The sequence below is a fragment of the Aristolochia californica genome, unplaced genomic scaffold, assembly GCF_029961685.1.
Source record: "Aristolochia californica isolate CCGP_79_NKW_82.1479 unplaced genomic scaffold, dmAriCali1.0.hap1 SCAF_468, whole genome shotgun sequence".
NCBI classification, from domain to species: domain Eukaryota; kingdom Viridiplantae; phylum Streptophyta; class Magnoliopsida; order Piperales; family Aristolochiaceae; genus Aristolochia; species Aristolochia californica.
In genome coordinates, this window is record NW_027182179.1 from 10,272 (window position 1) to 18,312 (window position 8,041).

At 34.5% G+C, this 8,041-nt stretch overlaps 4 non-coding genes across 4 annotated transcripts; 2 read left to right on the top strand and 2 right to left on the bottom strand.

Moving 5' to 3' along the window:
- The first annotated feature begins 1,602 nt into the window (after positions 1-1,602).
- Positions 1,603-1,676, top strand: TRNAP-UGG (transfer RNA proline (anticodon UGG)). Its single transcript has one exon. It is a non-coding gene; the product is annotated as a tRNA-Pro (tRNA).
- A 168-nt stretch (positions 1,677-1,844) lies between these two features.
- TRNAW-CCA (transfer RNA tryptophan (anticodon CCA)) lies at positions 1,845-1,918 on the top strand. Its single transcript has one exon. It is a non-coding gene; the product is annotated as a tRNA-Trp (tRNA).
- Positions 1,919-6,304: 4,386 nt separating this feature from the next.
- On the bottom strand, positions 6,305-6,378 carry TRNAW-CCA (transfer RNA tryptophan (anticodon CCA)). The gene has a single exon. It is a non-coding gene; the product is annotated as a tRNA-Trp (tRNA).
- A 168-nt stretch (positions 6,379-6,546) lies between these two features.
- Positions 6,547-6,620, bottom strand: TRNAP-UGG (transfer RNA proline (anticodon UGG)). The gene has a single exon. It is a non-coding gene; the product is annotated as a tRNA-Pro (tRNA).
- Positions 6,621-8,041: the final 1,421 nt, after the last annotated feature.

The following is an 8,041-nucleotide window of genomic DNA, read 5'->3' on the forward strand; positions in this document are numbered from 1 at the left end:
AGATAATATTTTTCCTTGTTCACTAATAAATTGACTAATTAAGCTCATGTTTCTATAATCAATTCGATCCCCCGATCCAATTGGGGGCAAACGCCTACGAAAAGATCGCTTGGATTTACGAAAGGGTCGCTTGGATTTATCCATGGTTTATTTCTTATCTCTAAAATCCTAGTTTATTTCTTCATTCATTTCGGATCCGACCGAAAGAGGACTTGATTTGTTTATTTTATATTATTTTTATATTATAATAATATAATATATGTATATGTTTATTTTCATTTTTATAATTTAAAATATTTATTTTAATATTATATTAATTATATATTAATTATATTATTAATTAAATTAAATTATTTAATTCGATTTTTTTTATTTATTTATTATTTATATTTTTTAGCTTCTTCCTGTTACTTGGAAAAGGGGCACTGATGTTCTGCTCAATCTATTTCTTTATCTCCCCATGAATCGTATGCTTGTAACAATAAGGACAGAATTTTCTCAATTCCAATCGACTAGGTGTATTGTTTCGATTTTTTTGAGTAATATATCTGGAAATGCCCCTCGATTTTTTATCGAAACCCTTTCGGGCACAACTGGTACATTCCAAAATAACTCTTACCCTGGCTTCTTTACTCTTGGCCATGAACCTCCTTTGGATTTTGGATTCACTCAACTCTTCCATTTTCGATCCGAATCCAATAAGAAGAAAGGAACAAAAAAATGGAAGTTGCTAACTTGAAATCCAATTATGAAAGATTTCGTTTCAATCAATAGAGTAATCATAAAATAAGTAATACGATTTTTTCTAACTATCAACTATTCTCTAATCCCAGTATTTCATTTAATATAATATATTGTATGGTCTCGAACCCCCTGGATCCATATTTCTAGTTCGGCTCTCCCCCTATTAATTCTATCCTGAACCCAAGTTTCGCTGGGATTCATTCAATCCACTTTTATTCTTTTTCTTTCCTTCCTATACTAAAACTAAAAAAATGAAAACGGGAGAAATTAGTCACAGTCATAGAGAGTTTATTCTATCTCTAATCTTTTTCTTCTTTATCCCTTCCCATGTCAATAACTAGAATTAAAAAAAGGGGAATACCAACGCATCGGGGAATAAACGATTGATCTCTATCAATAGACCCGCTAAAGACCCGAACCATAAAGTACTTAGCACAGGTGCCACGGAGAGATATGTCTTTAGATCTCGCATTGAAAATCCTCCTTCTTTATTGTAATACAATTATTACCAGATAGATGATATATAACTCTATTATAACTATAGTTATATAGTTAAAGATCACTTGTATTTGTACGTAGAACCCCTAAAAATGGATATGTAGAATGATCCGGTAGATGAATTGTTCCTAAAATCGAAAAAGATGACCCCCTTCTTTTCTTCCTGAGCATTACCAATAAATATTCATTTACTTATACGTTAGGTTTCATCTGTATATAATTCTCTTATTATATGAGACCAAAAAGAAGAAATGGCAAGATAAATTCTCTTGTATATAGATATAGGAAATAACGATGTGGAAAACAAGACAGGTATTCTCTACAATGACGAATGACGAATGACGCTGTATAATAATGGAAAGGGATGTAGCGCAGCTTGGTAGCGCGTTTGTTTTGGGTACAAAATGTCACGGGTTCAAATCCTGTCATCCCTACCGATTACTTCTCTTACGGGCAGTAATGATGGATCAATTTGGATCGACAAAAATTTGGGGCATAATCCTTCATTTTCATTATATAATACTTTATGCATGCATATTGGGGGTGGGGGTAAAAAAAAAAAGAGTCCTTCTCTTTACAGTCGTATCTCCTCCCATAAGAAAGCGCTCTTAGTTCAGCTCGGTAGAACGCGGGTCTCCAAAACCCGATGTCGTAGGTTCAAATCCTACAGAGCGTGATTCTGTTCCTGTAATTGGAATGTCGAATTACAATAAAATAAAATAACTTCATTAACTTGAACTGCAACCTGCATTTGACCTCCTGCAGATTTAGGAGGAGGTCAATCAAAAACAAAAAAAGAGATGTTACTCAATTAAAGGTCCAACTGATCGCCGCGTCTGTATTGTAAATACGCAGTTACGAATAATCCGGCCAAAGTAATAGGAATTAGACCTAACACGATTCCAAATAGAAAAACTTCAATCATTTCAAGTTGTTTGAAAGGGGAGAAAAATAGAGGTAATATCTATTAATAAATATTAATCCGAATCGCTCATGAATCTCAATAAACAAGAATTGTCAATCGGCTTCGAAAGGGACTATAGAATACCTGGAATTTCACAGAAATATTCATTTTTTTTGTTCATTCAACTAATTTCAAATAAGTCGTACCTTGCTCAAACCAATCAATAGAGCTGAGGTTATAGTTAAAGCAGCCAGTAGAAAACCGAAATAACTAGTTATAGTAGGCATGAAAGAGCTAAATGAGATACGTTCTTTTTTTTTTTTTTACATATGTTTATAAAGCACTTACCTAAGTTTCTATTTTTGTGAGATATGATGATAAAAAACTACCAATTGACAGAATCGGTTCCAATTGAAAGTTCTTGATTCATAAGCATTCTAGACGGCACTAACAAAGATGGAGTAGCAGAGGTAGAAAAAAAGATTAATTCACCCTCATTAATTCACCCTCTGTGACATCTACCAATCCCGTGATTTCGAATCAACGGATTCCGCGAGCAACTGATGAGTCAAGTATAAACAAGTATAAAGTCAAAATAGCAATTAGAACAGTCCCGTGTCACTTTATTAAAAAAAAAAATTCTTTTTGAGTCACTATGAAAAAAAAGAATTGAATTTGAAAAAAAAAAATTCCATTTTGATCATTTCTTTTCTTTTTCTAAAACCATGAACGGGGAGTTTCTAGATTTTGTACCTAATTGAATTGTGGGAATATGAGAATCTCTTTCATAAATAATTCTAACCCGTCGACTCACATCCTATACTACATACAGAGATAATTTTCTATTGAATGACACGCGGTTCACCATAGCATAGACAAGTAATAAGAAAAGAAGAGAGGAATTATGTACCACTTCTTTTCGATACTGATTGATACAAACAAAGAGCGTTGCTGTGTCAGCAGAAGGATAGTTATACTGATTTGGTCTACTCTAAATACGCCTTCGGTACAATATTGACGATCTTACAAAGATTAAATATCAGTAGTTTTCCATTTACTGATCCCATCTTTTGCGGAATCGATCCCCCTTTGACTGTACAAGAATATGTGGAGCTCAGCATGTCTGGAAGCACGGGAGAACGTTCTTTTGCTGATATTATCACCAGTATTAGATACTGGGTCATTCATAGTATTACTATACCTTCCCTATTCATTGCGGGTTGGTTATTCGTCAGCACTGGTTTAGCTTACGATGTCTTTGGAAGTCCTCGGCCAAACGAGTATTTCACAGAGAGCCGACAAGGGATTCCATTAATAACTGGCCGTTTTGATCCTTTGGAACAACTCGATGAATTTAGTAGATCCTTTTAGGAGGCCTCAATGACCATAGATCGAACCTATCCCATTTTTACAGTGCGATGGTTGGCTGTTCACGGACTAGCTGTACCTACCGTTTCTTTTTTGGGGTCAATATCAGCAATGCAGTTCATCCAACGATAAACCTAATCCGAATTATAGAGCTATGACACAATCAAACCCGAATGAACAAAATGTTGAATTGAATCGTACCAGTCTCTACTGGGGGTTATTACTCATTTTTGTACTTGCTGTTTTATTTTCCAATTATTTCTTCAATTGAGAGAAAGAAGTATAGTAAGAGTAAGTAGGAATTCTTTTATCCGATTCGGAAGGATATCATCCTCATAATTATCCATGACTGTTTATGTCTATAGCATGACCACTTGATGAAATGCGGAGGAAAGTGGGGTAAATGGCCGATACTACTGGAAGGATTCCTCTTTGGTTGATAGGTACTGTAACTGGTATTCCTGTGATTGGTTTAATAGGTATTTTCTTTTATGGTTCATATTCTGGATTGGGCTCGTCACTATAGTAATCGGATGAACCAGATTGTAGACATGAAAAAGTAAGAACTCAACAGGACCTTGCTCCTCTTTGTTTGTCTGATTCGAGGAGCAAGGTCCTGTTGAGTTCTTACTTTTTCATGTCTACAATCTGGTTCATCCGATTACTATAGTGACGAGCCCAATCCAGAATATGAACCATAAAAGAAAATACCTATTAAACCAATCACAGGAATACCAGTTACAGTACCTATCAACCAAAGAGGAATCCTTCCAGTAGTATCGGCCATTTACCCCACTTTCCTCCGCATTTCATCAAGTGGTCATGCTATAGACATAAACAGTCATGGATAATTATGAGGATGATATCCTTCCGAATCGGATAAAAGAATTCCTACTTACTCTTACTATACTTCTTTCTCTCAATTGAAGAAATAATTGGAAAATAAAACAGCAAGTACAAAAATGAGTAATAACCCCCAGTAGAGACTGGTACGATTCAATTCAACATTTTGTTCATTCGGGTTTGATTGTGTCATAGCTCTATAATTCGGATTAGGTTTATCGTTGGATGAACTGCATTGCTGATATTGACCCCAAAAAAGAAACGGTAGGTACAGCTAGTCCGTGAACAGCCAACCATCGCACTGTAAAAATGGGATAGGTTCGATCTATGGTCATTGAGGCCTCCTAAAAGGATCTACTAAATTCATCGAGTTGTTCCAAAGGATCAAAACGGCCAGTTATTAATGGAATCCCTTGTCGGCTCTCTGTGAAATACTCGTTTGGCCGAGGACTTCCAAAGACATCGTAAGCTAAACCAGTGCTGACGAATAACCAACCCGCAATGAATAGGGAAGGTATAGTAATACTATGAATGACCCAGTATCTAATACTGGTGATAATATCAGCAAAAGAACGTTCTCCCGTGCTTCCAGACATGCTGAGCTCCACATATTCTTGTACAGTCAAAGGGGGATCGATTCCGCAAAAGATGGGATCAGTAAATGGAAAACTACTGATATTTAATCTTTGTAAGATCGTCAATATTGTACCGAAGGCGTATTTAGAGTAGACCAAATCAGTATAACTATCCTTCTGCTGACACAGCAACGCTCTTTGTTTGTATCAATCAGTATCGAAAAGAAGTGGTACATAATTCCTCTCTTCTTTTCTTATTACTTGTCTATGCTATGGTGAACCGCGTGTCATTCAATAGAAAATTATCTCTGTATGTAGTATAGGATGTGAGTCGACGGGTTAGAATTATTTATGAAAGAGATTCTCATATTCCCACAATTCAATTAGGTACAAAATCTAGAAACTCCCCGTTCATGGTTTTAGAAAAAGAAAAGAAATGATCAAAATGGAATTTTTTTTTTTTCAAATTCAATTCTTTTTTTTTCATAGTGACTCAAAAAGAATTTTTTTTTTTAATAAAGTGACACGGGACTGTTCTAATTGCTATTTTGACTTTATACTTGTTTATACTTGACTCATCAGTTGCTCGCGGAATCCGTTGATTCGAAATCACGGGATTGGTAGATGTCACAGAGGGTGAATTAATGAGGGTGAATTAATCTTTTTTTCTACCTCTGCTACTCCATCTTTGTTAGTGCCGTCTAGAATGCTTATGAATCAAGAACTTTCAATTGGAACCGATTCTGTCAATTGGTAGTTTTTTATCATCATATCTCACAAAAATAGAAACTTAGGTAAGTGCTTTATAAACATATGTAAAAAAAAAAAAAAGAACGTATCTCATTTAGCTCTTTCATGCCTACTATAACTAGTTATTTCGGTTTTCTACTGGCTGCTTTAACTATAACCTCAGCTCTATTGATTGGTTTGAGCAAGGTACGACTTATTTGAAATTAGTTGAATGAACAAAAAAAATGAATATTTCTGTGAAATTCCAGGTATTCTATAGTCCCTTTCGAAGCCGATTGACAATTCTTGTTTATTGAGATTCATGAGCGATTCGGATTAATATTTATTAATAGATATTACCTCTATTTTTCTCCCCTTTCAAACAACTTGAAATGATTGAAGTTTTTCTATTTGGAATCGGTGTTAGGTCTAATTCCTATTACTTTGGCCGGATTATTCGTAACTGCGTATTTACAATACAGACGCGGGCGATCAGTTGGACCTTTAATTGAGTAACATCTCTTTTTTTGTTTTTGATTGACCTCCTCCTAAATCTGCAGGAGGTCAAATGCAGGTTGCAGTTCAAGTTAATGAAGTTATTTTATTTTATTGTAATTCGACATTCCAATTACAGGAACAGAATCACGCTCTGTAGGATTTGAACCTACGACATCGGGTTTTGGAGACCCGCGTTCTACCGAGCTGAACTAAGAGCGCTTTCTTATGGGAGGAGATACGACTGTAAAGAGAAGGACTCTTTTTTTTTTTACCCCCACCCCCAATATGCATGCATAAAGTATTATATAATGAAAATGAAGGATTATGCCCCAAATTTTTGTCGATCCAAATTGATCCATCATTACTGCCCGTAAGAGAAGTAATCGGTAGGGATGACAGGATTTGAACCCGTGACATTTTGTACCCAAAACAAACGCGCTACCAAGCTGCGCTACATCCCTTTCCATTATTATACAGCGTCATTCGTCATTCGTCATTGTAGAGAATACCTGTCTTGTTTTCCACATCGTTATTTCCTATATCTATATACAAGAGAATTTATCTTGCCATTTCTTCTTTTGGTCTCATATAATAAGAGAATTATATACAGATGAAACCTAACGTATAAGTAAATGAATATTTATTGGTAATGCTCAGGAAGAAAAGAAGGGGGTCATCTTTTTCGATTTAGGAACAATTCATCTACCGGATCATTCTACATATCCATTTTTAGGGGTTCTACGTACAAATACAAGTGATCTTTAACTATATAACTATAGTTATAATAGAGTTATATATCATCTATCTGGTAATAATTGTATTACAATAAAGAAGGAGGATTTTCAATGCGAGATCTAAAGACATATCTCTCCGTGGCACCTGTGCTAAGTACTTTATGGTTCGGGTCTTTAGCGGGTCTATTGATAGAGATCAATCGTTTATTCCCCGATGCGTTGGTATTCCCCTTTTTTTAATTCTAGTTATTGACATGGGAAGGGATAAAGAAGAAAAAGATTAGAGATAGAATAAACTCTCTATGACTGTGACTAATTTCTCCCGTTTTCATTTTTTTAGTTTTAGTATAGGAAGGAAAGAAAAAGAATAAAAGTGGATTGAATGAATCCCAGCGAAACTTGGGTTCAGGATAGAATTAATAGGGGGAGAGCCGAACTAGAAATATGGATCCAGGGGGTTCGAGACCATACAATATATTATATTAAATGAAATACTGGGATTAGAGAATAGTTGATAGTTAGAAAAAATCGTATTACTTATTTTATGATTACTCTATTGATTGAAACGAAATCTTTCATAATTGGATTTCAAGTTAGCAACTTCCATTTTTTTGTTCCTTTCTTTCTTATTGGATTCGGATCGAAAATGGAAGAGTTGAGTGAATCCAAAATCCAAAGGAGGTTCATGGCCAAGAGTAAAGAAGCCAGGGTAAGAGTTATTTTGGAATGTACCAGTTGTGCCCGAAAGGGTTTCGATAAAAAATCGAGGGGCATTTCCAGATATATTACTCAAAAAAATCGAAACAATACACCTAGTCGATTGGAATTGAGAAAATTCTGTCCTTATTGTTACAAGCATACGATTCATGGGGAGATAAAGAAATAGATTGAGCAGAACATCAGTGCCCCTTTTCCAAGTAACAGGAAGAAGCTAAAAAATATAAATAATAAATAAATAAAAAAAATCGAATTAAATAATTTAATTTAATTAATAATATAATTAATATATAATTAATATAATATTAAAATAAATATTTTAAATTATAAAAATGAAAATAAACATATACATATATTATATTATTATAATATAAAAATAATATAAAATAAACAAATCAAGTCCTCTTTCGGTCGGATCCGAAATGAATGAA